Here is a 27,400-nt window from a genome sequence, read left to right on the forward strand (position 1 = left end):
CGGGTTCGATTCCTGGCCAATGCAGTGGCTTTTGCATGCTCACCACTATACCACCAACACACGCCCACAGGATCCCAGCAGGACACCACCAGAGAATGCTCACGATTTCGGAAGCTGTCTCCGGGACGTGCTGATTCCACACATCCTGAATAAATCATGATATTGTTAGTTGCTGTAGCTAGACGTTCAAATGAGTTTCATGGCCAGATGGACTGTTTCCTCCAGCGGTATAGTATTGCAGTGAGACAGCACGATGCCTGCAAGACTATGTCACGCTAAACGCCACAGATTGTGTTTGTCCAAATTTGAACTTTCACAAAAGCATGCTAGCAGACAAATGCGCCTCAGAGGACTTAAGGCTGGCTTCAAGTTGGAATGATAAAGTCTCCCCGTCCGGTTAGGAAAAGGGAACTTTGTTAGACAGAAAGAAGGAAGTAACAATAACGGAGAATTGTGTGCAAGGATTTTAGAAGCTGCGCAGCCCTGCAGTTTCAATAGCCCTTTTATTCGTGTTAGATGCTGGAATTGCCTTTTTTTGACGCTCTTACGAATGCGATGTCAACGAAAACAGAACAAAGCACAAAAAAACCCTCAAGTCCTGCAGTTGGATAGAATGCCGGATTTCTGCATGAATGGCTCCTAACATGTGATCTCATCTTTATCTAAGTCATAATAATCAATAAAGAGAGTCTGATTTAACAAACAACACACGCCCAACATTTGACATTGCTGTTTTAACAAATGTTTTAAACAATCAAGGTCATTGGTGGAAAAAGTACGTGAACCCTTATATTAAGGAGCTAGTGGAACCTCCTTTATTGACAAAAACCTCAACCCCCACTTTCTGTAGCGGCTGGTCAGACCTGAGCAGCGGTCAGGAGGCATTTTGGCCTATTCCTCTATGCAAAACTGTTTCAGTTCATGTATATTTTTGGGATGTCTTGCGCTGAACGGCCTGCTTCAGATCATGCCACAGCACTTCAATGGGATTGGGGTCAGGACTCTTACTTGGCCATCCCAAAATACGGAATTTCTTCTGTTTCAGCCACTCTGTTGTTGATGTACTCCTTTGTTTTTGTCATGTTGCATGACCCAGCGTCTTTCGAGTTTTAGATCACAGGCAGACACCCTGACATTCTGCTGTAGAATTTCCTGATACATCTTGGAATTCATCGGTCCCTCGATGATTGCAAGCCGTACAGCCTCCGCCATGCTTCCCAGGTGGGATGAGGTTTTGGAGTTGGTATGCAGTGTTTTGTTATCTCCAAACATAACGCTGTGCACATTTACCAACAAGTTCAACTTTTGTCACGTCTGTCCACAGAACATTGTTCCAGGAGTTGCTGTGGAACATCCATGTGGTCTTTAGCAAACTTGAGAGGGGCAGTGGTGGTTTTTTTGTTGGGGAGAGCAGTGGTTTCCTCCGTGGTGACCTCGGATGATCACCACTCCTGTTCAGATTTCTTCTTATGGTGGACTCATGAACACAGACGTAAGACAAAGTCAACCACCTGTTCGCTAGATCCCATCCCCACTCAGCTAGTCAAAGATTCCCTCGAAGGACTGGCAGGACCTATAATTAGTATGATGAATGCATCGCTTGCGTCAGGCGTTGTACCTGATCAATTTAAGGTAGCGGTTGTTAGACCGCTCCTTAAGAAGTCAAATTTGGATCCACAAGTTCTTAACAACTACAGGCCTGTCTCAAAGGTCCCATTTCAATCTAAAAGTCTTGAGAGAATAGTTGTTGCCCAACGTCAATCGTATCTGGATTCAAATAATATAATTGAGAAATTTCAGTCTGGTTTCTGAAACTGCATTAACGAGAGTCGTAAATGATATTCTCTTAGCTACTGATGCGGGGAATGCAACAGTGCTTGTGCTTCTAGATCTTAGAGCTGCCTTTGACACGGTTGACCTCTCTGTTTTGTTACACAGGCTTGAGTTTGAGGTTGGCTTATCTGGAACCGTCCTTCAGTGGTTTACTTCACATTTTACTCATCGTTTTCATTATGTTCAAATATCTAATAATTGTACTGCTTCATCAACGTCACCAGTTCAATTTGGGGTACCAGACGGATCAGTGCCGGGACCAATATTGCTCTCTCTCTCTACATGCTGCTGCTAGGTAGGATAATACGAAAAAATAATATGAACTTTCATTCATATGCTGATGACACTCAAATAAACATTTTGTTTACACCAAATGACAACTCTTCTATTATCACTTTAGTTAAATGCATAAATGAAGGAAAGACTTGGATGTGTGAAAACTTTTTGTTACTCAACTCTGAGAAAACTGAGGATCTGTTGATCGGAGGCAACAATACTGATAGGACTACTATAACTTCAGCACTTAACTCAGAGGATTTAAACATTTGCCTCAAAGAGACAGCACGTAACCTAGGCGGCATATTAGACACAAGGCTCTTAACAACTTGCATTGTTAAGTGCCTTGGGACAACCTTGTTGTGAAAGGCGCTATATAGAAATACATTGATTTGAACTGAATTGACAATGTAAAATGTTGTGTGTTGTTTGTTAAACAAGACTGTCTTTATTTATTATTATGCGTCAGATGAAGATCAGATCACATTTTAAGAGCCATTCATGTAGAAATCCAGATCATTCGTGTTTTAAAAGTCGCGGGAAGAGCGAAATGGGTGCTTTTCCTTTGTTGCGCAGACACACAACAACACCGTAGGGGGCAGGACTCGAAGCTTCGCGGGGAGACCCCGACGGCTTTTTAATCCATCGCCCTAACCACTCGGCCACGGCTGCAGCGCATGCTGCTTTCTTGATACAGTCTAACATAGAGTGCCGGGCGGCGGTGGAAACCTTTTTCAAAGTCGCTTTTGGTTTAACAACAACAAAAAAAAATTTCACAAAATGCATGCTAGCAGACAAATGCGCCTCGGAGAACTTAAGGCTGGCTTCAAGTTGGAATGATAGTCTCCCCGTCCGGTCAGGAAAAGGGAACTTTGTTAGACAGAAAGAAGGAAGTAACAATAACGGAGAATTGTGTGCAAGGATTTTAGAAGCTGCGCAGCCCTGCAGTTTCAATAGCCCTTTTATTCGTGTTAGATGCTGGAATTGCCTTTTTTTGACGCTCTTACGAATGCGATGTCAACGAAAACAGAACAAAGCACAAAAAACCCTCAAGTCCTGCAGTTGGATAGTTGGATAGAATGCCGTTACGCGTCCAAGCCGTATTTTCAAGACGTGATTCCCTGAGTCCCAAAAATTTGTAAGTTCTTTGGATGATCTGTGGACCGATCTTTCACGATGAAGAATTCCTTAAGAAGAATAGATCTCGGCCCACCATCCCAATGCCTCCATCTCAAAACAGCAACCTCCCACTGCCCTTAGTCTGCAAGGCAGTCCTTTCAAGTGCGATGATGACGCCGGGACCTTCGTTGCCTATTGTACGAGCTGAACTTTTGTGCTCATCAATTCAACGGTCTTTCCATCAACTCATCTTGTCTTTTGACGCTTCGTGTTTTGTGCTCCTTTGACTATCGGCATATCGGGTGACTGCAAACACTGAAGTTCTTGCTTACGGAGTGTGGAACAGTGTTTTCAAGTGATCGCTGTTCTGTCATGTTGACGCCGAGTGAATCTTTCTTTGGCAACATGGGCAGGCTGACAGCAAAAGTAATGGCAAATTTCTTGACTTATTTCTGAATATGAATGTTCTTTAGAAAAGGGATGCGGCATTGCTTCTCCCCCGTGTAAAGGTCACGCATTCCAGACGTGGTTATGAGCGAACAGTTGCCGCAAGTGTTTGAAAAGAGCAAGCAGCCATGCCCCGTGTGAGGATCAAACTCAGGACCTTCAGATAAAGAGACTGACGCGCTACCAACTACGCCAACGAGGCCAGCTGCAGTGCACAGCCGGAAAGTTTGCCTCATATGGATTTCAGTCGCCCGTTCCCTAATCTTCAGACGCCCTCTGCTGGATGTTGCATTTGCCTTTTGATCTCACCGATACTTTTTTGGTCTGTTTCTGTTGCGAGTCCGTTTTTCAGATCTCACCTAGCACAAGTCTCTCTGGCTGAAGTGGCCTCTCTGCTTCAGCATCGTGCCCTCACTCAGCCATTAAAAATTGGGAAATGCAGAAGCAAAAACTGCCCTCTCTCAGCCACCGAAACGTGTGCGGCTCGCCTTGCACTCTCTGCGCCTCGCATATTTATGGAGCTGTCTGCTCTTCTTTCTGTTGAAGTACGCAAGTTACGGGGCGTACTGCAGACTATGATGTGCTCAATGACAGCTTTCAAGATTTGAAAACTATGAGCTTGATGGCTCAAGTCGAACGAATGTGGTTGTTACGCAATTGATGATCAAACGCACATATTCTAACGATTCGTGAGAGTATGTTCTAAAGGTCCCTGGCTCGATCCCGGGTTTCGGCATTTTGTTTCATCGCTCCCTTTGTTCCTCTCTCCAGCGCCCCCTGCCTAAAATGACGCGTCCCTTTCTCAGCCCGAAACGCAAGCGATACACCAGCAACAAACCGTACAGGTTTCCGTAGTGTAGTGGTTATCACGTTTGCCTAACATGCGAAAGGTCCCAGGTTCGAGACTGGGTGCAAACAGCCTCTTCTTGCACGCTCCTGCACTTCACAGAGGTCTTGAACCACCAGTCATTTGTTCCCAATGTATTTCCGGTGCGTTCATGCACTCTTGTACTAAACGCACGTTTTTTCTGTACCTGGAGCCGATCATTTGCAATTGGGCTGTCCCGACAGACCAAGACGAGCTGTCGGCTCAAAAGCAGCGCAACACCTGCGAGAACAACAGAAAGATTAGTACCCAGCGGGGGCCTCTTAGTGAGCCCAAAATCTAATCAAGAATCGACTCCAGCAACAGGGCTGGGCGCATTGTTCCATACTCCGACCACTCTTGGTGTAAACAGGTCCCTCCTGGTCTCTGCATGAAATGCACTTTCCTGCGTTTGCTTTGGTGTAACTGGCTTCCCCTGCATGGGCGAATGTGAAGAAGATCCTTAGTAAGTCATTGAAGAAACCCGAGAAGAGGTCGGAGTGGCCTCTGTCGTTCATCAACGATCCAGTCAGGCAGTACTCCTCTGTAAAGCGCCGTTCGTTCACATCGATTGGCTTTTTTTTGCCTTCATTCATGCAAGTAGTAAAAGCAGACGCCCCTATTCTGCCGTGACCCAGATTTGAACCAGGGTTGTTGCGGCCACAACGCAAAGTACTGACCACTATACGATCACGGCGAGTTACCGATACACACGTGGCAGGGCGGAAAAGGCTGTGCTCTCTTCGTGTGACATAAACGGAAAAGTCCTGACGTTGCATTTCAACTGAGTCCCAGTATACATCGACCCTTCGACACTTTGAGTGACAACTCTCTTGCGTTTTCTCATATTTATGTAGTTTGCTTGCATGATGCCGGGAACAGGAGGGTTGTTCGCTGCCATATGGTCTAGTGGTTAGGATTCCTGGTTTTCACCCAGGCGGCCCTGGTTCGACTCCCGGTATGGGAACGTGTCAGTTTTGCCTCCTGCTTTCCAAAAGATCAGCACCGTGTACCAAGGAGCCGCATTAAAACTACTCGAACGTGCAAAACGTGCGAGAAGAGGGGGCGCTTGTTTCCAGCCGAAACTTCTCGCGTGTGAGACCAGCTGACCATCGCTGCAGGAGGTGGGAGGGTTACTCTGGTAGACAGGGCTGACCTTCGGCAATAGGATCTATACTCTCCAAGATGATATTTGCACTTTCTGGAGAGGCGATTTTCTCCACGTCAGCAGCCCGATTTCGTCGATTGCGTGGAGAGGGCTGTAGAATGTGACGCCGCCTTTCCTGCTCCGTCCATGACAGGCGTGCTGGTCTCTGGAGAGAGAGCACGGTCCATCAGCGCACTCCAATAAAGGCACTGGAAGCAGCTGAATCGCATTGGCGAAGCTCAGCACTGGGCCGCTGGGCATGTCTTACCACCGTTTCCGTAGTGTAGTGGTTATCACGTTCGCCTCACACGCGAAAGGTCCCCAGTTTGAAACCGGGCGAAAACAGACTTCTTTTGTCGCCACGCACAAAAGGGGATTGGGGATTCGCCTAGCGCTGTGATCGAACAGACCCACTCACCTCTTAGTGTGGCGGGATCTGCACAGTGCATGTCGCAGCGCATCCTTCTTTCACTTCAATGCGCGTCCTGATGTACCCCGGTCTCCCGCGTGACAGGTGGAGACAGGTGACAGGTCCGCGTGACAGGTCCTATACTAACGAGGAAGACATCGCTCTCTCCGACCCCCGGCATCGTGTCCCGACCCACCGTGCTGGAAGCCGACTCGTGCTGTGATTCCTTTACGGAGCAGAAATGACAACCGAGGAGCCGAGAGATCATTTCAGCATTTCGCGTCTGAACGGAAAACACAAACGACCAACTCGGAATGATTTGCCTTTGACGCTTATCAAAGCGTTCTTTGTGCATCGAACAGACCCACTCACCTCTTAGTGTGGCGGGATCTGCACAGTGCATGTCGCAGCGCTCCCTGCTTTCACTTCAATGTGCTTCCTGATGTCGAGTCGTGTGCTGTGCGGAGGCTCTGAAAGCGAGAGCAATGAAAAGGTGCACGACGCTGTGTTAGAAAACAGAGAAGTGAAAGGCAGTCCTTTCTCTAAGGAGGTAAAAGAAAAGCTACGCCCCGTCGGGGAATCGAACCCCGGTCTCCCACGTGACAGGCAGGGATACTTGCCACTATACTAACGAGGAAGACATCGGATGCTCCCACCCCCGGCATCGTGTCCCGACCCAGCGTGCTGGAAGGCGACGCGTGCTGTGATTCCTTTACGGAGCAGAAATGACAACCGAGGAGCCGAGAGATCATTTCAGCATTTCGCGTCTGAACGGAAAACACAAACGACCAACTCGGAATGACTTGCTTTGGACGCTTTTCAAAGCGTTCTTTGTGCATGACGACTGCGCCGCCTAGCAGATGCAAATGGGTTCTACAACTTTGAAGTAGCAAATGGAAGAGGGCTAAGCCCCCTCTCTTTTAGCCCAGGTTCGATCTGTCTCCCAGAATCACCAGGGCGCACACACACACACCCGTGCCGTTGAAGTGCTCTGCTTCATTTCTAAGGGCAACTCAACATTCACTCCTACCCCGAGTGCAGAAAAGACAGCGTCCGCAGCAACAACAGCTCAGGTCTCTGCACAGGAGCTAAGCTGCCCCCATCTCCTCTGCTCTGCGGCTCCTGCAGAGCGGAGTCCTGCCTGGAGCCGTGTTTACAGGCGGCGGCTCCCCACGCTCTGTCTGTGCGTCGTGAAATTAATTAATAACGTTAATAAATTTATAAAGTTAATAAAGTTATAAATTAGAAATTAATAACGATATAATTATATTCATGTACCGCAACACAAGAATAGTACACGCTGTACATTGTCTGTCGATAATGTTTCTGTAGTGCTTTAGTGGGTTAGGTTCCTGACTTCCATGTCACACGGTCTATGATTGAATCCCATGGAACTATGACTTTATTTTTTAACAAACATTTCTTTGAAAAAATGAAACGTTTCCCTTGGTCAGAGATTAAATAAAACCTCACTTTTTTAGGTTTTACTGTGCAGAGTGAGGTTTTACCTCACTTTTTTTGAGCAGAAGGTTTACTGTGACCTGAGAAGGGCTGGCATCCAATCACGGTGGTAAATACACACAAGCTCTCACTCATCTGAGCTACACGGCTCTCACTCATCTCGGGTGCGCCGAGCTGGTACGGAACATATTGAACTGATCGATGGCGAATTGTCTCTCAGACAGGCTTTTCACCTCTAAGCTCCCTGACTGACAGTGATCAGCTAGGTAGTGAAACAGTCAGCTGCTTCTAAGCCTTAAACAGCTGCATCTCGGCGCTTCCACGGAGAGATGATTTTAAAGCCGAACATCACCCATTGGGAACACCTTACTATCACTAGTTTAAGAGACTCTTAAGGTCTTGCAGAGGTGCCTGTCTAATAGCATGCGCTTTGCAAGCTATAGGTGTTTAGGCTGAGGCAGAATGCCTGTTAACAAAATGTTTTTCTAAAGGTGTGTCCAAGTGGCTGCAAAAGGACAACACTCCTGGGGCGCTGTGGCTTAGTTGGTTAAAGTGCCTGCCTAGTAAACAGGAGATCCTGGGTTCGAATCCCAGCGGTGCCTTCTTTGTTCTGTCTTCTTGAACAGTACTGGTCATTATAGACAACCGCCTACGGCTAGACTTAATTAAATGCAAGTATTCATTTCCTGTCTTTAACGCGACTTGTTTTTCTTAAAATGGATGCAACTTGCAAAACATGAAATACAAACCTTGCTAATCAGCGCTAGCGGCTGGCAAAAAAAAAAGAAGTCAGCAATGTTTTTTTCTTTAAAAAGAAAGAACAGACCTGTAGACCTGTTTTATTTGTAGGGCAGGGCGCATTCCCAAACGCGAATCTCCTGTTTTAGAAGTGAGGCTTATTAATAAGAAAGAATTAAGTGTTTCTGAGCTTTCACAAATTAGGCCTCATCTCTCTGTTCATCTCTGTGGTGCAGCCACAGAGAATCTATTCATGCAGGCTGATTTAAGGTTTCCCTTGATAAGGGACAGCTCCCAAAGGGGGATGCACTTAGCTAAGCCTGGCTATCATGATCAATGGTCATCCATTGGCGCCTATCTGTCTAGGGAGTGCCAGATGGACATCTGGACTGCATTCCTAAGTGTCAGGAGTAAGTGACTCATATCTCACCTTGATCAACCAATCAGGGACTGGTAGGGCCGAGTAACCCACGTGGGACTCTGATGCCCATGGATCTTTCAGCCGAAAGCTGAAGTTCCTCCAGGTAAAAACAGGCAACACAGAGAGCCTGAGAGATTCAGTGGGAATTCAGTAGAGATTTCTGTGGAGTTTTCTAAAGGGAATTCAAAGGAGAATTCCAGGGCAGGACAGCCCAGGAGCAGAAGGCTCCCAAGGGCAGGACATTCTCACAGCGCACCTCCTGACCATCCTGAGACTCAGCCCGGACAACCACGGAACGGCCAGTGTGTCCGAGTGCCAGAACTTTCCTTCTAAGAGTATAGAGCGGAGGTTGCCAGAGAGTAACCAGAGGATCCACCCGAGGTTAGCACCAGCAGCAGGCCTCGTGAACAGGTCGGAACTGTGGACAGTTGAATCACTATTCAGAACTAGCTCTTCATCAGGAACGAACCGGTCTTCTTCTTGACTTGCTGGGACCCATAGTCATCTTTTCTCCTGTGCACAAACTTTGCTAGTTAAAGCCAACACTAACTAGCCGGTCAGTGAGCATCAGCAGGGCACCGTCGCAACCCGCACAGCACAGCCTGGCACCTAGACAGAGAGCGCGGATTGGACAGAAACAAGCGTGCAACCGCTTCTTTGTGCCCGCAGGAGATCTGAATCCCCAGAGATTGGATGAGTATTCAACTTCACTGCATTACTGCTCGAGAATTCAATTGTTATCCCAACCAGTTGATATCAATTTAATTCCTAAGAGTTATGTACTTGTTTTCAGTATCTAATGTAGAAGTTATAACCAGGTTCATTTATGAAATGGTCTAAATGAATGATATACTGAACGTATGTCCTCTTGATATGTGTAACACTTTGTAACTGACTGAATATATACCTTTTGTATTCTGATAACCCTCTCGATAAGATCTGTTCGTTTTACATGCATATTCTATGTATTGTAACGCCCTCGCCTGGTGGTGAGGAGGAAGCGCCCCTAGGCGCTCGTAGTACCGCTGGGCATGCTGGGAGTGGTAGCCGGAGTGCGGCCTATGCGAGAGAAGCTCGCCCCAAACCCAAAGTCCGTCAAGGCCCTCTGCGCCCTGTGGGAGGCCTTGGAGGTAAAGGACGGGGTGCTGCGCCGGGGGTGGCGGGTACCCTCCAGTGGCGAGGTACGGTGGCGGCTGATGGTGCCTTGGTCGCTCCGCGGGGCGGTGCTCCGAGCAGTGCATGGCCAGCCGGGCGTGGGGCACTTTGGCGGTAAAAAAACCCTGCAGCGCCTCCGAGGCCATTTTTATTGGGGTCTTTGCCACCGGGACGTGGAGCGGAACTGCCGAACGTGTGCAGTGTGCGTGGCGCAGAAGGGTCCCCCCGAGCGCTCTCGGGCCCCCCTCCAACAACACCAGGTGGGGGCTCCTATGGAGCGGGTGGGGGTGGACGTTTTGGGCCCGTTTCCGCGCACCGAGGCCGGGAACCTCTACGTCTTGGTGGCCATGGATTATTTTATGAAGTGGCCGGAGGCCTACGCCCTCCCGGACCAGAGTGCCCCCACGGTGGCCGATGCACTGCTGGAGGGGATGTTTGCCTGGCTGGGGGTGCCGGAGGAATTACATAGTGACCAGGGGCGTAACTTCGAGTCCCAGGTCTTAGCCAGAGTGTGCCAGCGCCTGGGGATCACTAAGACGCGGACCACACCGCTGCATCCCCAGAGCAACGGGTTGGTGGAGCGGTTTAATCGTACGCTCACCACCCAGCTGGCCACCCTGGTGTCCCGGCACCAACGGGACTGGGACCGCCACCTCCCCCTTGCGCTCTGGGCGTATAGGACCGCGGTCCAGGAATCCACCGGGTGCACCCCGGCCTCACTCATGCTGGGCCGGGAAATGTGAACCCCGGTGGACCTGGTCTTCGGCCCGCCGCCCGGAGACTGGTCGGCACCGCTGGCTGGACCGGACAACGAGTGGGACCTGCGGCAGCGGATGCAGCAGGTGCACAGCTTTGCACGGACCCACCTGACACAGGCGGGGGTCCGGCAGAAGCGGCACTACGACCTGCGCTGCAGGGGGCCTGCCTTCCAGCCCGGGGACTCGGTTTGGGTGTACAACCAGCGCCACCGCAAATGCCTCAGCCCTAAGCTGGCGCCGTCGTGGGAGGGGCCCGCTGAGGTACTCTGGGTGGTGGGCGAGGTCTGCTACCGTGTCCGGTTGCGAACATGGGGGAGAGTGGTGGTCCTGCACCGAGACCGCCTGGCCCCCTACCGGGCCCGGGAGGAGGAGCCGTGTGGGGAGGCTCTAGAGGACCAGCCGGGGCTGGAGCCGGCCGATAGTGGGGCGTCCGTGGGTCGCCAGCCGTCACCGTGGCGCAGCGGCTGCTCACGCAGGGTTCCACAGCAGTTAGCCGAGTACGAGTACAGCCTGAGGGGGGTGTTCGACGTCGGCGAGACGCCAGACGCTTCAGGTTTTTAAGGAGTAAGAGTGCAGGGGGTCTAAACCTGCGATCCAGTGTGTTGAAGTATTTCACAACACTACCCCTAGCACATCTGGAAATAAATCCTCATAATGATTATTGCCCTGGGCATGTACCAAAAAATCACTGAGCATATATATATATATCACTGTGTTGAAGCTAGAGACACAGAATAACTGCAAGCACATCCTAAATACAGTGTTCCTGCACCTTTGACCTCATCCAGAATGTATCGTTTTTTGAAAGGGATTGCTGTCAGAATGCACAACTGAATCCCAAACAGAATCTCTAGTCAAATATGATCATTTGTGAAACAGGCAAATGAGTCTCTCAGGTGCCCATTTTCAGACACAATTATGCAATACTTTCACCATGCGTTGAGCAATAGGGATTAAAGATACCAGAGGTAAGGTTTAAAAGTGATTCTGAGGTGCAACACATCAGCGATACAGCTAGGCATCTGAAATGTGGGGTTTGAGAGCCCTTCAGGGAACACCGTACCCTAAAGGTACCAAAAGTCCACTAGTATAAGCATTAAGTCACTGTCACCCCTGTTACAATGTGATTGCTACATATCTTCATTTCTTTGGTTTTTAAGGAGTAAGAGTGCAGGGGGTCTAAATCTGCGATCCAGTGTGTTGAAGTATTTCACAACACTACCTGTAGCCCGTCTGGAAATAAATCCTCATTCTGATTATTGACCTGGGCATGTACCAATAAATCACTGAGCATATATATATATCACTGTGTTGAAGCTAGAGACCTTTATGTAATATTATGATGCTAAAATGTCATTTTCACATATATTAATGTAATAAATGATTGCTTATGCTTTATAAACAAATCTAATTAAAATAAAAGCTTACGTTTTGTATTTATCTTGTACCATAGAACATGATTTGCTTTGTATTTCAAGCCCACAAAGTGTCCAACTGACGCACTACATGATATAAGGAAGATTATCACATGCATATCGGTATTATCTTTCTTATGAAAATGCATTCCTTTCATTACCTTTTACTTTTTAAAATGAACTCAAATTGTGTATAATGTAATAATTTAAGTAGAATAGATTCTAATAATATAATGATCCAGTGTGTTGCACTACTTCACTGCTTCACTGCTCTATGCCGTCTGGAAATAAATCCTCAGACTGCTTACTGCCCTGGGCATGTACCAATAAATTACAGGAGCACATCTATATATCACTGCGATGAAGCAGGAGACACACAATCACTGCAAACACATCCTAAATACAGTGTTCCAGCACCTTTGACCTCATCCAGTACGTATCATTTCTTGAAAGGGATTGCTGTCCGAATGCACATCTGAATCCCAAACAGAATCTCTAGTAAAATACGATCATTTGTGAAACAGGTAAATGACGGTCTCAGGGGCCCATTCCTCATTCTCAAGACACATCTATGCAGTACGTACACCATGCATTGAGCAATAGGGATTAAAGACACCACAGGTAAGGTTAGAAGTCATTCTGACTATATTCTAAAATATTGGACTCATATTCTTATGATGGCAGTCACTTATGATAGTGACAGAGACGCTGTGTTGTAAAAGGGCGCTGTCTTTTGGATGAGATGTAAAACAGAGGTCACAGCGAGCTGAAAAACACGTTTTGAAAAGTGTGCTTTTCCTGCCCCAGAAGTTAAATGGGGGTGACCAAAGTTGCCCAAACATGATTATTTCTCTGTCACTATGCTGGGGAATTGGGACCCGCACAGCCCTCAGGGTGAATGCCCCCCCGCCGGCACCATTAACACCGCTTCCAGCTGGAAGCTTTCTTTTTCCCTGTAGCTCACCCTCATCCGGGTACTGACCTGGCTCACACCTGCTTAGCTTCAGTGGGTTTTCAGTTGCGAGTTGCAAGGGGATGCAAGTGATGGAGCCGCTCGCTGCAAAAGCTACTGCATTGGCCGGGAATCGAACCCGAGCCTCCCGCGTGGCAGGCGAGAATTCTACCACTGAACCACCAATGCTCGGTACCTGGGCCTTCAAAAAAGACGCTTTTTTGGTGCTCTGTGCAAAACGCGTCGACATCTGCTTCCAGCTGCAAAATGCCATTCGCGGACGCTGAAGAACTTATTTCCGACACAGCGGGTACAAGCAATTGGGCATTTTAAAACCACCAGGAACAGCAAAGAGGCGCGCTTCTTTGCTTGCGCCGGAACACACCGACTGGAGGCGGACAACGTAGTCGGCAGGATTCAAACCTGCGCGGGGAGACCCCAATGGATTTCTAGTCCATCACCTAAACCACTCGGCCACGACTACAGAAAGCCCCACCGCCGCTGCGTTCTTGCTACAATCTTACCTGGATCGCGAGGCGCCGGCGGAAGCCTATTTCAAAGTCGTTCTCCGTTTCAAAAAAACATTTCCAAAATACAAGCCTTGCAGACAGACACGCCTCAGAGGACTTAAGGGTGGCTTCATGTCGGAATGATAAAGTCTCCCCGTCCGGACATGAAAATGCCAGTTTGTTACACACAAAAAAAGAATCAACAACAGAGAAATGCCCACAAGCATTTGAAAAGCCGCACCACGTCGCACTTGAAATAGCTCTTACATTAGTGGTAGACGCAGGAATCGCCTTTTTATTTACGCTCTTACCAACGCGATGGAAAGACAACAAAGCAAAGCAGAGCAAAACAAAACGAACAAACGAAAACCCTCACGTCCCGCACTTGCATATAACGCCGTTACGTGCCCAAGCGGTATTGTACGTCATCTTAGCGCTGCACCCCGGGGCGTACGGTATATGGGAACGAGCACACGCCACGATTCGTCTCGAATCACTCCCTACAGCTGTAAGGCGCCTTGAAGCGTGCACCCCCAACATTCTTCTTTGCGCATCTGTGAAAGGTAAACTCTTGAGCAAACTCTGAACCAGCTCTAAGGAAACCAATCCGATTAGACGTTACTTTGACTCATCTTTTTACGCTCAGTGCTGGATTGCTCAAACTCCAGCTAGGGTTAGGGTTAGCATTCCCACGCTACTTAGACACTTTGTTTACGCTCAGTGCTGGATTTTGGGAACTTCAGGACGAGTGGGAATTTTCTCCTATATGTCCATTCTGTTTTGTTTTGGAGACTCTTGGCTGCCTATGTTGTACAGTGCAGCGTGAAGAAAACATTTTCCAAAACTGTGTCAGCTCAAAAGTTGTAAGAAAACCTCTCCAGCTGCTTTAACTCTCTTCATTTTTGTCATTTAATGTGACACTCGATGTATAACTGGAGCCTCACCATTTGCAGTTCGACACCACTTTACAGTATATGGCAAAAGCATGGCAGACTGTGCCGGACCGGCAGATAACTTCCGCTTATTTTTACCATATTAAACATTGGAAATCCTCCCACTTGCATTTGTGACACTTGATTTTGGCTCCACCTAAGACACTCTTGAATCTTCAAACACTTTTCTCTTCTCCCGCAACACTCTTGTCTGTCGGCACTATGTGGCAGCGTTGCATGACAACCCCTCTCACCACGGAAAGGAACCTAACAGCTTTGGTAAGAGAGGAGAAAAGGACCTGGCCCGTACAGGGATCGAACCCGAGACCTTGGCATTATTAGCACCACGCTCTAACCAGCTGAGCTAAACGGCCTCACGACAGTGTTCCTCTCTGTGCTGCAAAAATCGATCTCAGGGAATTTCTTTTGCCCTCCTTTGAATAGAAAGCCGTGTAATTCAGTGTACGGGCTTTCTCGTGCAGTTTCATGGTTCTTGTAACCCAAATCCTACACTGGCCTGAAGTGCCCCCCCATTTCACAACAGTTTTCAGCTGATTTAAAATGTACCTAAAGGAGAAGCATTATTGAAGACCATCAATTACCAAGAGCTTTTGTCAAAGGTTTTGGTGGTCATTTTTAATGACCACAGAGCGCTGTGACCTCGGTTTTACATCTCATCCGAAAGACAGCACCCTTTTACAACACAGCATCTCCGTCACTATACTGGGGCATTGGGACCCGCACAGACCTCAGGGTGAGCGCCCCCCCCCGCCGGCACCATTAACACCGCTTCCAGCTGGAAGCTTTGTTTTTCCCTGTAGCTCACCCTCATCCGGGTACTGACCTGGCTCACACCTGCTTAGCTTCAGTGGGTTTTTTGAGTTGCGAGTTGCAAGGGGGTGCAAGTGATGGAGCCGCTCGCTGCAAAAGCCACTGCATTGGCCGGGAATCGAACCCGAGCCTCTTGCGTGGCAGGCGAGAAATCTACCACTGAACCACCAATGCTCAGTGCCTGGGCCTTCAAAAAAGACGCTTTTTTGGTGCTCTGTGCAAAACGCGTCGACATCTGCTTCCAACTGCAAAATGCCATTCGCGGACGCTGAAGAACTTATTTCCAAGGCAGCGGGTACAAGCGATTGGGCGTTTTAAAACCACCAGGAACAGCAAAGAGGCGCGCTTCTTTGCTTGCGCCGAAACACACCGACTGGAGGCGGACAACGTAGTCGGCAGGATTCGAATCTGCGCGGGGAGACGCCAATGGATTTCTAGTCCATGGCCTTAACCACTCGGCCACGACTACAGCAAGCCCCACTGCCGCTGCGTTCTTGCTACAATCTTACCTGGATCGCGAGGCGCCGGCGGAAGCCTATTTCAAAGTCGTTCTCCGTTTCAAAAAAACATTTCCAAAATACAAGCCTTGCAGACAGACACGCCTCAGAGGACTTAAGGGTGGCTTCATGTCGGAATGATAAAGTCTCCCCGTCCGGACATGAAAATGCCACTTTGTTACACACAAAAAAAGAATCAACAACAGAGAAATGCCCACAAGCATTTGAAAAGCCGCACCACGTCGCACTTGAAATAGCTCTTACATTAGTGGTAGACGCAGGAATCGCCTTTTTATTTACGCTCTTACCAACGCGATGGAAAGCAAAACAAAGCAAAGCAGAGCAAAACAAAACGAACAAACGAAAACCCTCATGTCCTGCACTTGCGTATAACGCCGTTACGTGCCCAAGCGGTATTATACGTCATCCTAGCACTGCACCCCGGGGCGTACGGTATATGGGAACGAGCACGCGCCACGAATCGTCTCGAATCACTCCCTACAGCTGTAAGGCGCCTTGAAGCGTGCACCGCCAACATTCTTCTTTGCGCATCTGTGAAAGGTAAACTCTTGAGCAAACTCTAAACCAGCTCTAAGGAAACTAATCCGATTAGACGTTACTTTGACTCATCCTTTAAGGGACCTTTGTTAATTGGAGAAATCAATGATTTCGAATGAATTCTGTATGCGTTAAAAGACAGCTATACACAGAAAACATGCAGGACACTGCTCATGATGTTTCCCGAGCCGAAACACAGTGCGTTTTTCCAAGCCATCTGACAAAGCCCGCCCACTGAAAACTGCAGCAGATCGTGTAAAGACGTTCAACTTTGTAACTACTGCACGCACAGGAAGCAGAATAAATTCCTCTTTTCAAACTGTCAAAGGTTTGCTTTGCGAACGCTGCAGGACATCGCACAATCTCTTTTGAACGGGGACAAACGATTTCTTATGAGGCGCACTAAGTACAGACGTTTAAAAAGCTCCACTCATGCCGACCATGCAGCATGAAGAAGCGCAACCTAACGTTTGCATTCCTAGCTCTGTTGCAACCTAGCACTGTTGCATTCCGCGCATCAGTAGCTAAGAGAATATCATTTAAGGCTCTTGTTAATGCTGTTTCAGAAACCAGATTGAAATTTCTCAAGTATATTATTTGAATCCAGATACGATTGACGTTGGGCAACAACTATTCTCTCAAAACTTTTAGATTGAAATGGGACCTTTGAGACAGGCCTGTAGTTGTTAAGAACTTGTGGATCCAAATTTGACTTCTTAAGGAGCGGTCTAACAACCGCTACCTTAAATTGATCAGGTACAACGCCTGACGCAAGCGATGCATTCATCATACTAATTATAGGTCCTGCCAGTCCTTCGAGGGAATCTTTGACTAGCTGAGTGGGGATGGGATCTAGCGAACAGGTGGTTGACTTTGTCTTACGTCTGTGTCCATGAGTCCACCATAAGAAGAAATCTGAACAGGAGTGGTGATCATGCGAGGTCACCACGGAGGAAACCACTGCTCTCCCCCCCAAAAAAAACCACCACTGCCCCTCTCAAGTTTGCTAAAGACCACATGGATGTTCCACAGCAACTCCTGGAACAATGTTCTGTGGACAGACGTGACAAAAGTTGAACTTGTTGGTAAATGTGCACAGCGTTATGTTTGGAGATAACAAAACACTGCATACCAACTCCAAAACCTCATCCCACCTGGGAAGCATGGCGGAGGCTGTACGGCTTGCAATCATCAAGGGACCGATGAATTCAAAGATGTATCAGGAAATTCTACAGCAGAATGTCAGGGTGTCTGCCTGTGATCTAAAACTCGAAAGACGCTGGGTCATGCAGCATGACAAAAACAAAGGAGTACATCAACAACAGAGTGGCTGAAACAGAAGAAATTCCATATTTTGGGATGGCCAAGTAAGAGTCCTGACCCCAATCCCATTGAAGTGCTGTGGCGTGATCTGAAGCAGGCCATTCAGCACAAGACATCCCAAAAATATACATGAACTGAAACAGTTTTGCATAGAGGAATAGGCCAAAATACCTCCTAACCGCTGCTCAGGTCTGACCAGCCACTACAGAAAGTGGGAATTGAGGTTTTTGTCATAAAGGAGGTTCCACTAGCTCCTTAATATAAGGGTTCACGTACTTTTTCCATCAATGACCTTGATTGTTTAAACCATTTGGTCAATAAAGAAACAGCAATGTCAAATGTTGGGCGTGTGTTGTTTGTTAAATCAGACTCTCTTTATTAATTATTATGACTTAGATAAAGATAAGATCACATGTTAGGAGCCATTCATGCAGAAATCCACATCATTCCGAAGGGCTGTTTACAAAAGTTTTTCTCCCAACTGTATGTGAGAGAAAAGCAGAGACGCTCACTGAGTAAGGTGGGGTTGTAGCTTTGCAAATCACAAGGACATTTGTACGCTCAAAATGGGACAGGAGCACCCCAGATGGGACTCAAACCCACAATCCCTGTTTTAGGAGGCCAGTGTCTTAGCCATTAGGCCACTGGGGCATACTGGGTAGGGTCAATCACGCTGATGAGAGCCAGTTTTTTTTTCCTTTGCTTTTTCAAAGGGATCCCCAAAATTAGGGAAGTTAGGCAGCAGAAGGTTTACTGTGACCTGAGAAGGACCGGCATCCAATCACGGTGGTACACACACACACGCTCTCACTCATCTGAGCTACACGGCTACCAAGATGATCTCAGTTGCACCGAGCAGGAACGGAACATATTGAACTGATCGACGGCGAATTGTCTCTCAGACAGGCTTTTCACCTCTGAGCTCCCTGACTGACAGTAATCAGCTAGGTAGTGAAACAGTCAGCTGCTTCTAAGCCTTAAACAGCTGCATCTCGGCGCTTCCACAGAGAGATGATTTGAAAGCCAAACATCGCCCATTGGGAACACCTTACTATCACTAGTTTAAGAGACTCTTAAGGTCTTGCAGAGGTGCCTGTCTAATAGCATGCGCTTTGCAAGCTATAGGTGTTTAGGCTGAGGCAGAATGCCTGTTAACAAAATGTTTTTCTAAAGGGGCCTCGCACTCTTTTCCAAGCAATGGTCACCATCCCCACCGAGTGTCACAATGTAGTCATGTCCTAGGACATCACCTGTTAGTCTCCATTTGTCTGCCACCAACACTTTAGGTTACGGGGTCACAACCGCACCCCAAAGACCAGAGGAGCCGTTGGCGTTCTGGCGGCGCAGATTGGGCTGAAGGTGGGGCGCTTGAATCTCGCTGTTGGAGGCCGTCTGAAACTGACCCAAGCCTTTCCCTTGAATTAAATGTAAATAAGAAATGAACCCCAGATGCACATGGAATCAATCACGTGTTTCCTTTGAGCCGTTTCAGAGACTGCTCCAGAGTTTACCTTGCACAGATGCGCAAAGATTAATGATGGGGGTGCACGCTTCCAGGCGTCTTACAACTGTAGGGACTGATTAGAGACAATTCGTAGCTTGTGCTCATTTCCCTCTATTCCCCGTGTTGCAGTGGTAGGATGACGTAAATTCCTGCTTCGACACGTAACGGCATTATAATCAAGTGCAGGAGCTGAGGGCTTTAGTTTTGTTTCGTTTTCCATGGCGTTCGTAAGCGCGCAAATCAAAGGCAATTCCTGCGTCTAACACGAATGTAAATGCTTTTGAAAGTGCAGTGTGGTGCAGGTTGTAAAATCCTTGTCCACATTTTTGGTTTGTTGATGTTTTTTCTGTCTGCCAAAGTTGCATTTTGACATCCGGACTGGGGGACTTTATCATTTGAACGTGAAGCCAGCCTTAAACCCTCTGAGGCGTGTCTGTCTGCCGGCACGAATCTTGTGAAAGGTATTTTTTTTAACGGAGAGCAACTTTAAAAAGGTTTCCGCAGCCAAATCGCAGTCCGTGTTTGATTATAGGAGGAATGCGGCAGCGGCGAGCTCGCATTTGTCCTGCTCGAGTGGTTAAGGCGATGGGCTCGAAATGCGTTGGGGCTTCCCCGCGTAGGTTCGAAACCTGCCGACTCCGGCGTCTGCCGCACGTCGCCTTGTGCCTGCGCGGCAGAGGCGAAGTGCCGCTTTCCCTTTCCTGGTACTATAACAACGCGAAATCGCTTGGACCCGCTGCCATGGAAATCAATTCTTCAGATAACTACACATTTTGCGTTCGCACCTCTGGTGCTCTACTTATGCCTTTGAAAACCTAATGAATAAAGCTGAAAGAACCGACACGATATGTAGGTGCTGGTAAAGCACGCAGTAAAGAACTGTTAACAGCAAGGGTTTCAGTGGGTTAACTGAGGAGAAGGCGTGATCGCTAATTGTTGACTTTTTATTTGGTGTTAGAAACACTCTTACTGTGCATGACGTGCAACAAATGTAGCCACAGAAATTGCATCACGCTTTCATGTATGCTATTGCAGACACCAACGTTGCCTAGATAGAAAACCGAAATAGCCGTGGGTTTGCTTGCTGGTCTGAAGGATCTCTCTTCGAATCTCTATCATTTGTCAATGGAAGTAAAAGGCGCTGCAATCTCATACGTTCAGAATCAAACCCGCAGCTGTTGTTCGACTTTATTTCTTGACTAATTACAACTGAGTGTCGCATGAGCAGTTACATAAACTTGTCTGGTATATTTGAACACAAATGCCGTTCTTCAATTAAAACTAACAGTACATTGTCAGGGACATTCAGTTCTATACAAACAAGAGACAGACAAGAGAATATTTCTACCGTTCATGTGGACTACGTGTTGACTTACTGATCGGAATAATTGAAAGGTTCAGGCTCATAGCCGATGCAGTGCGTGCTAATTAGAACAGCAACGCTGAGCTCTCAGCACCGTACTGAGCCCAGGTGTTTTTCTAAAGCTCTCAGGTGCAGTTCATTTACATGAAGGAAATCTCTTACTGGGTACGATTACAATGCAGTAAGTAGCACAGACTACTTAGGGAGTAGCCCGATGCGTTTAAAAACGACCCGAGCCAGGCAGGAGTCGAACCTGCAATCTCCTGATCCGTAGTCAGACGCGTTATCCATTGCGCCACTGGCCCTGCTGTGACACTGCAGGACTGTAACCCAGTGAGATCAGCACTGCACCTAGTAAAATATTACCCCCGGTCCATTCTTTTCCAAAAGTGAGAAACACCTGTTTTCTACATTTTGTCTGTTTTAAAACCATATCTCTTTAAACCAAACCAAGAGTTTGTCTTTTGCACTGATATTCTGATTCATTTCGATTTCAAAGAAAAAAAAAACATTATCTTCCAAAGCATCATAAAATTGTCCATTCTTCCAGACTCTACTTCTCTCTTGTAGTAGTACAGCAGACCTTTCCAGGTGAGCAGATCACAGAGTCCGAAATATGCTTCCTCCATCAAGCAAAGTACCTGAACATGACTCTGTCTTCATAAAAGCGCCCCTGTAATAAAGAAATTAAATCCGAAATCAAGAGGGCAGTTGCCTACTGAAGTTCAAGAAGTCATCAATTTTAACCTAGCAACACATTCAAGGCTGCATCTATACAAGTACGATTCTAGAAATGCTCACCAGACGTTTTAAGAAGGAACTGCGCCTCAGGTTCCGCCGAGATCTTAACTTGGATGGCAGGATTCAGAGTCCGGAGTGCGGACTGATGGCGCACGGAGGGTCCACATACTGTGGATCCCTCAGTTTTCTTCCGCGTGTTTAAACCGCCAGCGTGTGACTCCCCTGTCCCCGTGACCTCATTGCTCTGCTCTCGCCTCTGTGCAGCTGAGCCCGACTCATGGTAAAGTGGAAAAAAATATGCCCTCATTGTGGGATTTACTCTGGATCGAGGATAGATGTCACCTTTTTATCGTTGAACAGGATGTATGTGATGTGGCGACTAGGTTCAATTTTGTATCCTTTTAAAAGATTAAGGACTGGGGTGAGCGTGATTTACCACCCTTTCAGCTAAGAACCCGACATGAGCACCGTTTAAGCTGCATAGACTCGGTCGTTTAACTCTTCTCCATTAGCAGGGTTAAGGTTAAAGAAAAAAAACATTGCTGACTTCTTTTTTTTTGCCAGCCGCTAGCGCTGATTAGCAATGTTTGTATTTCATGTTTTGCAAGTTCCATCCATTTTAAGAAAAACAAGTCGCGTTTAAGACAGGAAATGAATACTTGCATTTAATTAAGTCTAGCCGTAGGCGGTTGTCTGTAAGGACCAGTTCTGTTCGAGAAGACAGAACAAAGAAGGCACCACTGGGATTCGGACTCAGGATCTCCTGTTTAAGAGACAAGCGCTTTAACCAACTAAGCAATGGCGCCCCGGTAGTGTTGTCCTTTTGCAGCCACTTGGACACACCACTCAGACACATCTGCATTCGGTGTGTGCTCCGCCTGCTCGCTGAGCAAGTTGCCACCTTTACATACAATAGCAACATCGACACCAAGAGAAAGGATGACAAATGGCTTTTATCTGGAACTTTTCATGTCCAAGGAGCTCAATGTGCTTTCTGTGTACAACAGGGCCACTGAACTCCACACTGGCCACTGAACCACAGCAGTGGCTTGCTGGCTTGACATCTCCCAAGGAAAATGTTGAAATCGCATGTGGAACAGGAAAATGACCCTCGAGTATGAGGGAAAAAAAAGAAAAAGATCATCTGGAGCGCGCCAACCCATGTCTGGACAGCCCAGTTTCATCGACGAGGTGGCCGAGTGGTTAAGGCGATGGACTGCTAATCCATTGTGCTCTGCACGCATGGGTTCGAATCCCATCCTCGTCGCTCTCTACGTTTGACGTTGGCTCTCCTTTTGTTTGCTCCAGTACTAGAGCCTTACATTTTCTAGCGGTGGCTGAACATGGTATAGTAGGCTAACGTTGGTATCGAGCAGTGGTAGTAACAGTATTTACGTGCCGCTGCTGCCAAGTGGCTCTGGGTTGAGACCGCGTTTTCACTTACTTGCAGCACAAACGGAGAAAGCGATTTTTGACAGTCTCTCGAGAGACTGCGCTAGGTGTTTAGGGATAGACTTTGTCAGTTCCCCCTGGGATGATGGCCTCTCAAATAGTTTGTGATTCCTCTAGACGTTTATACAGTAGAGGCCTGCTTCGTGGCTTAAATCCAAGCTAAGGAAACGAGTTAGAGGTCTGATGCAGAACTGCAAATTCAATGAAGGGGAACACTACAGTACATTGCACTGTATGTGTGAGGAAAGCTGCCCCCTTCTGTTCCTTGTCGACCGAACAGAGGACTGTAAAGGATACCGCCAAGAAACTTTAGGATGCTGGTTGGAATCCAGCTCCAAAGAAGCCCCTTTGGGTGTTATGTAATCAAAAAGTAAGAACAGAGAATCTCCCTTTGATCAAAAGCGCAACAGAACTGTTTTCCGTGGAGCAGGTTTCAGACCCGTAGACCTGTTTTATTTGTAGGGCAGGGCGCATTCCCAAACGCGAATCTCCTGTTTTAGAAATGCTTTGGGCGGCGTGAAGTGAAAATAAGAAGTGGGCTCCAGATGCACATGGAAGCAATCAAGTGTTTCATCCGAGCTGTTTCAAAGACTGCTCAACAGCTTTCCTTTTACAGAGGCCCAACGATTAATGATGGGGGTGCACCCTTCAATGTGCCTTACGACTCTAGGGAGTGATTGAGACGATTCGTAGCGTGTGTTCATTTCCCTCTATTCCCCATGTTGCAGTGGTAAGATGACGTAAATTCCTGCTTCGACACGTAACGGCATTATAATCAAGTACAGGAGCTGAGGGCTTTTGTTTTGTTTCATTTTCTATGGCGTTCATAAGCGCGCAAAACAAAGACAATTCCTGCGTCTAACACGAATGTAAATGCTTTTGAAAGTGCAGTGTGGTGCAGCTTGTAAAATCCTTGTCCACATTTGTGGTTTGTTGATGTTTTTTCTGTCTGCCAAAGTTGCATTTTGACATCCGGACGGGGAGACTTTATCATTTGAACGTGAAGCCAGCCTTAAACCCTCTGAGGCGTGTCTGTCTGCCGGCATGTATCTTGTGAAAGGTATTTTTTTTTTTAACGGAGAGCGACTTTAAAAAGGTTTCCGCAGCCACCTCACACTCCGTGTTAGATTATAGGAGGAATGCGGCGGCGGCGAGCTCGCTGTAGTCGTGGCCGAGTAGTTAAGGCGATGGATTTGAAATCCATTGGGGACTCCCCACTCAGGTTCGAATCCTGCCGACTACGGCGTCTGCCGCACGTCACCTTGTGCCTGTGCGGCAAAGGCGAAGTGCTGCTTCTCCTTTCCTGGTACTATAAAAATGCTACATCGCTTGGTCCTGCTTCCATGGAAAGCAGTTCTTCAGGTAGTTCTACTCTCTTACCAAAGCTGTTAGGTTCCTTTCCGTGGTGAGATGGGTTGTCATGCAACGCTGCCACATAGTGCCGACAGACAAGTGTGTTGCGGGAGAAGAGAAAAGTGTTTGAAGATTTAAGAGTGTCTTAGGTGGAGCCAAAATCAAGTGTCACAAATGCAAGTGGGAAGATTTCCAATGTTTAATATGGTCAAAATAAGCGGAAGTTACCAGCTGGTCCGGCACAGTCTGCCATGCTTTTGTCATATACTGGAAAGTGGTGTGGAACTGGGTGTCGAACTGGAGCCTCACCATTTGCATATGTGAGGCTCCAGTTATACATCGAGTGTCACATTAAATGACAAAAATGAAGAGAGTTAAAGCACCTGGAGAGGTTTTCTTACAACTTTTGAGCTGACACAGTTTTGAAAAATGTTTCCTTCACGCTGCACTGAACAACATAGGCAGCCAAGAGTCTCCAAAACAAAACAGAATGGACAGATAGGAGAAAATTCCCATTCGTCCTGAAGTTCCCAAAATCCAGCACTGAGCGTAAACAAAGTGTCTAAGTAGCGTGGGAATGCTAACCCTAACCCTAGCTGGAGTTTGAGCAATCCGGCACTGAGCGTAAGAAGATGAGTCAAAGTAACGTCTAATCGGATTAGTTTCCTTAGAGCTGGTTCAGAGTTTGCTCAAGAGTTTACCTTTCACAGATGCGCAAAGAAGAATGTTGGGGGTGCACGCTTCAAGGCGCCTTACAGCTGTAGGGAGTGATTCGAGACGATTCGTGGGGTGTGCTCGTTCCCATATACCGTACGACCCGGGGTGCAGTGCTAGGATGACGTACAATACCGCTTGGGCACGTAACGGCGTTATATGCAAGTGCAGGACGTGAGGGTTTTCGTTTGTTTGTTTTGTTTTGCTCTGCTTTGCTTTGTTTTGCTTTCCATCGCGTTGGTAAGAGCGTAAAGAAAAAGGCGATTCCTGTGTCTACCACTAATGTAAGAGCTATTTCAAGTGCGACGTGGTGCGGCTTTTCAAATGCTTGTGGGCATTTCTCTGTTGTTGATTCTTTTTTTGTGTGTAACAAAGTGGCATTTTCATGTCCGGACGGGGAGACTTTATCATTCTGACATGAAGCCACCCTTAAGTCCTCTGAGGCGTGTCTGTCTGCAAGGCTTGTATTTTGGAAATGTTTTTTTGAAACGGAGAACGACTTTGAAATAGGCTTCCGCCGGCGCCTCGCGATCCAGGTAAGATTGTAGCAAGAACACAGCGGCAGTGGGGCTTGCTGTAGTCGTGGCTGAGTGGTTAAGGCGATGGACTAGAAATCCATTGGGGTCTCCCCGCACAGGTTCCAATCCTGCCGACTACGTTGTCCGCCTTCAGTCGGTTTGTTTCGGCACAAGCAAAGAAGCGCGCCTCTTTGCTGTTCCTGGTGGTTTTAAAACGCCCAATCGCTTGTACCCGCTGCCTTGGAAATAAGTTCTTCAGCGTCCGCAAATGGCATTTTGCAGCTGGAAGCAGATGTCGACGCGTTTTGCACAGAGCACCAAAAAACCTTCTTTTTTGAAGGCCCAGGCACTGAGCATTGGTGGTTCAGTGGTAGAATTCTCGCCTGTCATGTGGGAGGCTCGGGTTCGATTCCCGGCCAATGCAGTGGCTTTTGCAGCAAGCGGCTCCATCACTTGCATCCCCTTGCAACTCGCAACTCAAAAAACCCACTGAAGCTAAGCAGGTGTGAGCCAGGTCAGTTCCTGGATGAGGATGAGCTACAGGGAAAAACAAAGCTTCCAGCTGGAAGTGGTGTTAATGGTGCCGGCGGGGGGGCGCTCACCCTGAGGTCTGTGCGGGTCCCAATGCCCCAGTATAGTGACGGAGATGCTGTGTTGTAAAAGGGTGCTGTCTTTTGGATGAGATGTAAAACCGAGGTCACAGCGCTATGTGGTCATTCAAAATGACCACCAAAACCTTTGACAAAAGCTCTTGGTAATTGATGGTCTTCAATAATGCTTCTCCTTTAGGTACATTTTAAATCAGCTGAAAAATGCTGTGAAATGGGGGGGCACTTCAGGCCAGTGTAGGATTTGGGTTACAAGAACCATGAAACTGCACGAGAAAGCCCGTACACTGAATTACACGGCTTTCTATTCAAAGGAGGACAAAAGAAATTCCCTGAGTTTAATTTTTTGCAGCACAGAGAGGAGCACTGTCGTGAGGCAGGTTAGCTCAGTTGGTTAGAGCGTGGTGCTAATAACACCAAGGTCGTGGGTTTGAGCCCTGTACGGGCCAGGTCTAGGTCTAGGTCCAGGTCCAGGTCCCTGTTTGTGAAACAGGCAAATGACTGTCTCAGGGGCCCATTCCTCATTCTCAAGACACATGTATGCAGTATGTACACTGTGCATTGAGCAATAGGGACTGAATACACCACAGGTAAGGTTAGAAGTCATTCTGAGGTGCCACAAGTGAGGGATACAGCTAGGCATCCAAAATGTAGGGTTTGAGACCCTTCAGGAGTACTGCATCCTTTGAGACAGACCCGTGCATGTTAAACAAATGATCATTTCTTTCGGCATTAGGGACTAAATATACTAAACATATGATGCTAAAATGTTATTTTTACATATATTAATGTAATAAATGATTGCTTATGCTTTATAAACAAATCTAATTAAAATAAAAGCTTAAGTTTTGTATTTATCTTGTACCATAGAACATGATTTGCTTTGTATTTCAAGCCCACAAAGTGTCCAAATGTTCTATGATCATTTCTTTTAGCATTAGGGACTAAATATACCAAACGTATGATGCTAAAATCCTGAAAAAAGGATGTGCTCCATCTCGTCAGTAGATTGGATTCCAAAACTGATTTGGGTCAATATACATTACCTTTGAAATTAAAGTACAGTCTACTGTAGGGAACCATCAACTTAGAAAGCATTGGCCTTCCCTGGGGGTCAGGTAGGTGCAAAAGATAAACCTTTATCCTATCTTTATCTTAAGATAAGTGGCCAAGCAGTATTTTTCCAAGTTTCACCAAGCACATCATGTTGCCATAGTAGACAAAGTTCTATAAAATGTTAAATAACTTTTAAAAAAAGCATCTTGGTCTTACAGTACTGTACAAGGTGAATTAAACTGTCCCTGGTAATAAAAAGTAATTAGAAGCATCTCAGAAACTTTATCTCTAGAAACATTAGCTGTTTTATATCATGTAATTTAGTGTGATGTTGTCAGAATTCAAGGACATTATCACACACAGAAATTGGTTCAGTTAAATCTAAAAAACACAGCTAAACATGGGTTTAAATGTAACAGAAGTCTTACCTCTTGTCAAAAGATTT

The 27,400-nt window shown here is 47.1% G+C and overlaps 6 non-coding genes across 6 annotated transcripts; 4 read left to right on the forward strand and 2 right to left on the reverse strand.

The window, feature by feature from the left end:
* The first annotated feature begins 5,435 nt into the window (after nt 1-5,435).
* On the forward strand, nt 5,436-5,507 carry trnae-uuc (transfer RNA glutamic acid (anticodon UUC)). The gene has a single exon. It is a non-coding gene; the product is annotated as a tRNA-Glu (tRNA).
* Nucleotides 5,508-8,085: 2,578 nt separating this feature from the next.
* On the forward strand, nt 8,086-8,159 carry trnat-agu (transfer RNA threonine (anticodon AGU)). The gene has a single exon. It is a non-coding gene; the product is annotated as a tRNA-Thr (tRNA).
* Nucleotides 8,160-13,114: 4,955 nt separating this feature from the next.
* Nucleotides 13,115-13,185, reverse strand: trnag-gcc (transfer RNA glycine (anticodon GCC)). Its single transcript has one exon. It is a non-coding gene; the product is annotated as a tRNA-Gly (tRNA).
* Nucleotides 13,186-20,745: 7,560 nt separating this feature from the next.
* On the reverse strand, nt 20,746-20,818 carry trnar-acg (transfer RNA arginine (anticodon ACG)). Its single transcript has one exon. It is a non-coding gene; the product is annotated as a tRNA-Arg (tRNA).
* Nucleotides 20,819-22,439: 1,621 nt separating this feature from the next.
* Nucleotides 22,440-22,521, forward strand: trnas-gcu (transfer RNA serine (anticodon GCU)). Its single transcript has one exon. It is a non-coding gene; the product is annotated as a tRNA-Ser (tRNA).
* Nucleotides 22,522-25,644: 3,123 nt separating this feature from the next.
* trnad-guc (transfer RNA aspartic acid (anticodon GUC)) lies at nt 25,645-25,715 on the forward strand. The gene has a single exon. It is a non-coding gene; the product is annotated as a tRNA-Asp (tRNA).
* Nucleotides 25,716-27,400: the final 1,685 nt, after the last annotated feature.

Source organism: Lepisosteus oculatus, unplaced genomic scaffold, assembly GCF_040954835.1.
Source record: "Lepisosteus oculatus isolate fLepOcu1 unplaced genomic scaffold, fLepOcu1.hap2 HAP2_SCAFFOLD_45, whole genome shotgun sequence".
In the NCBI taxonomy this organism is placed as follows: Eukaryota; Metazoa; Chordata; class Actinopteri; order Semionotiformes; family Lepisosteidae; genus Lepisosteus; species Lepisosteus oculatus.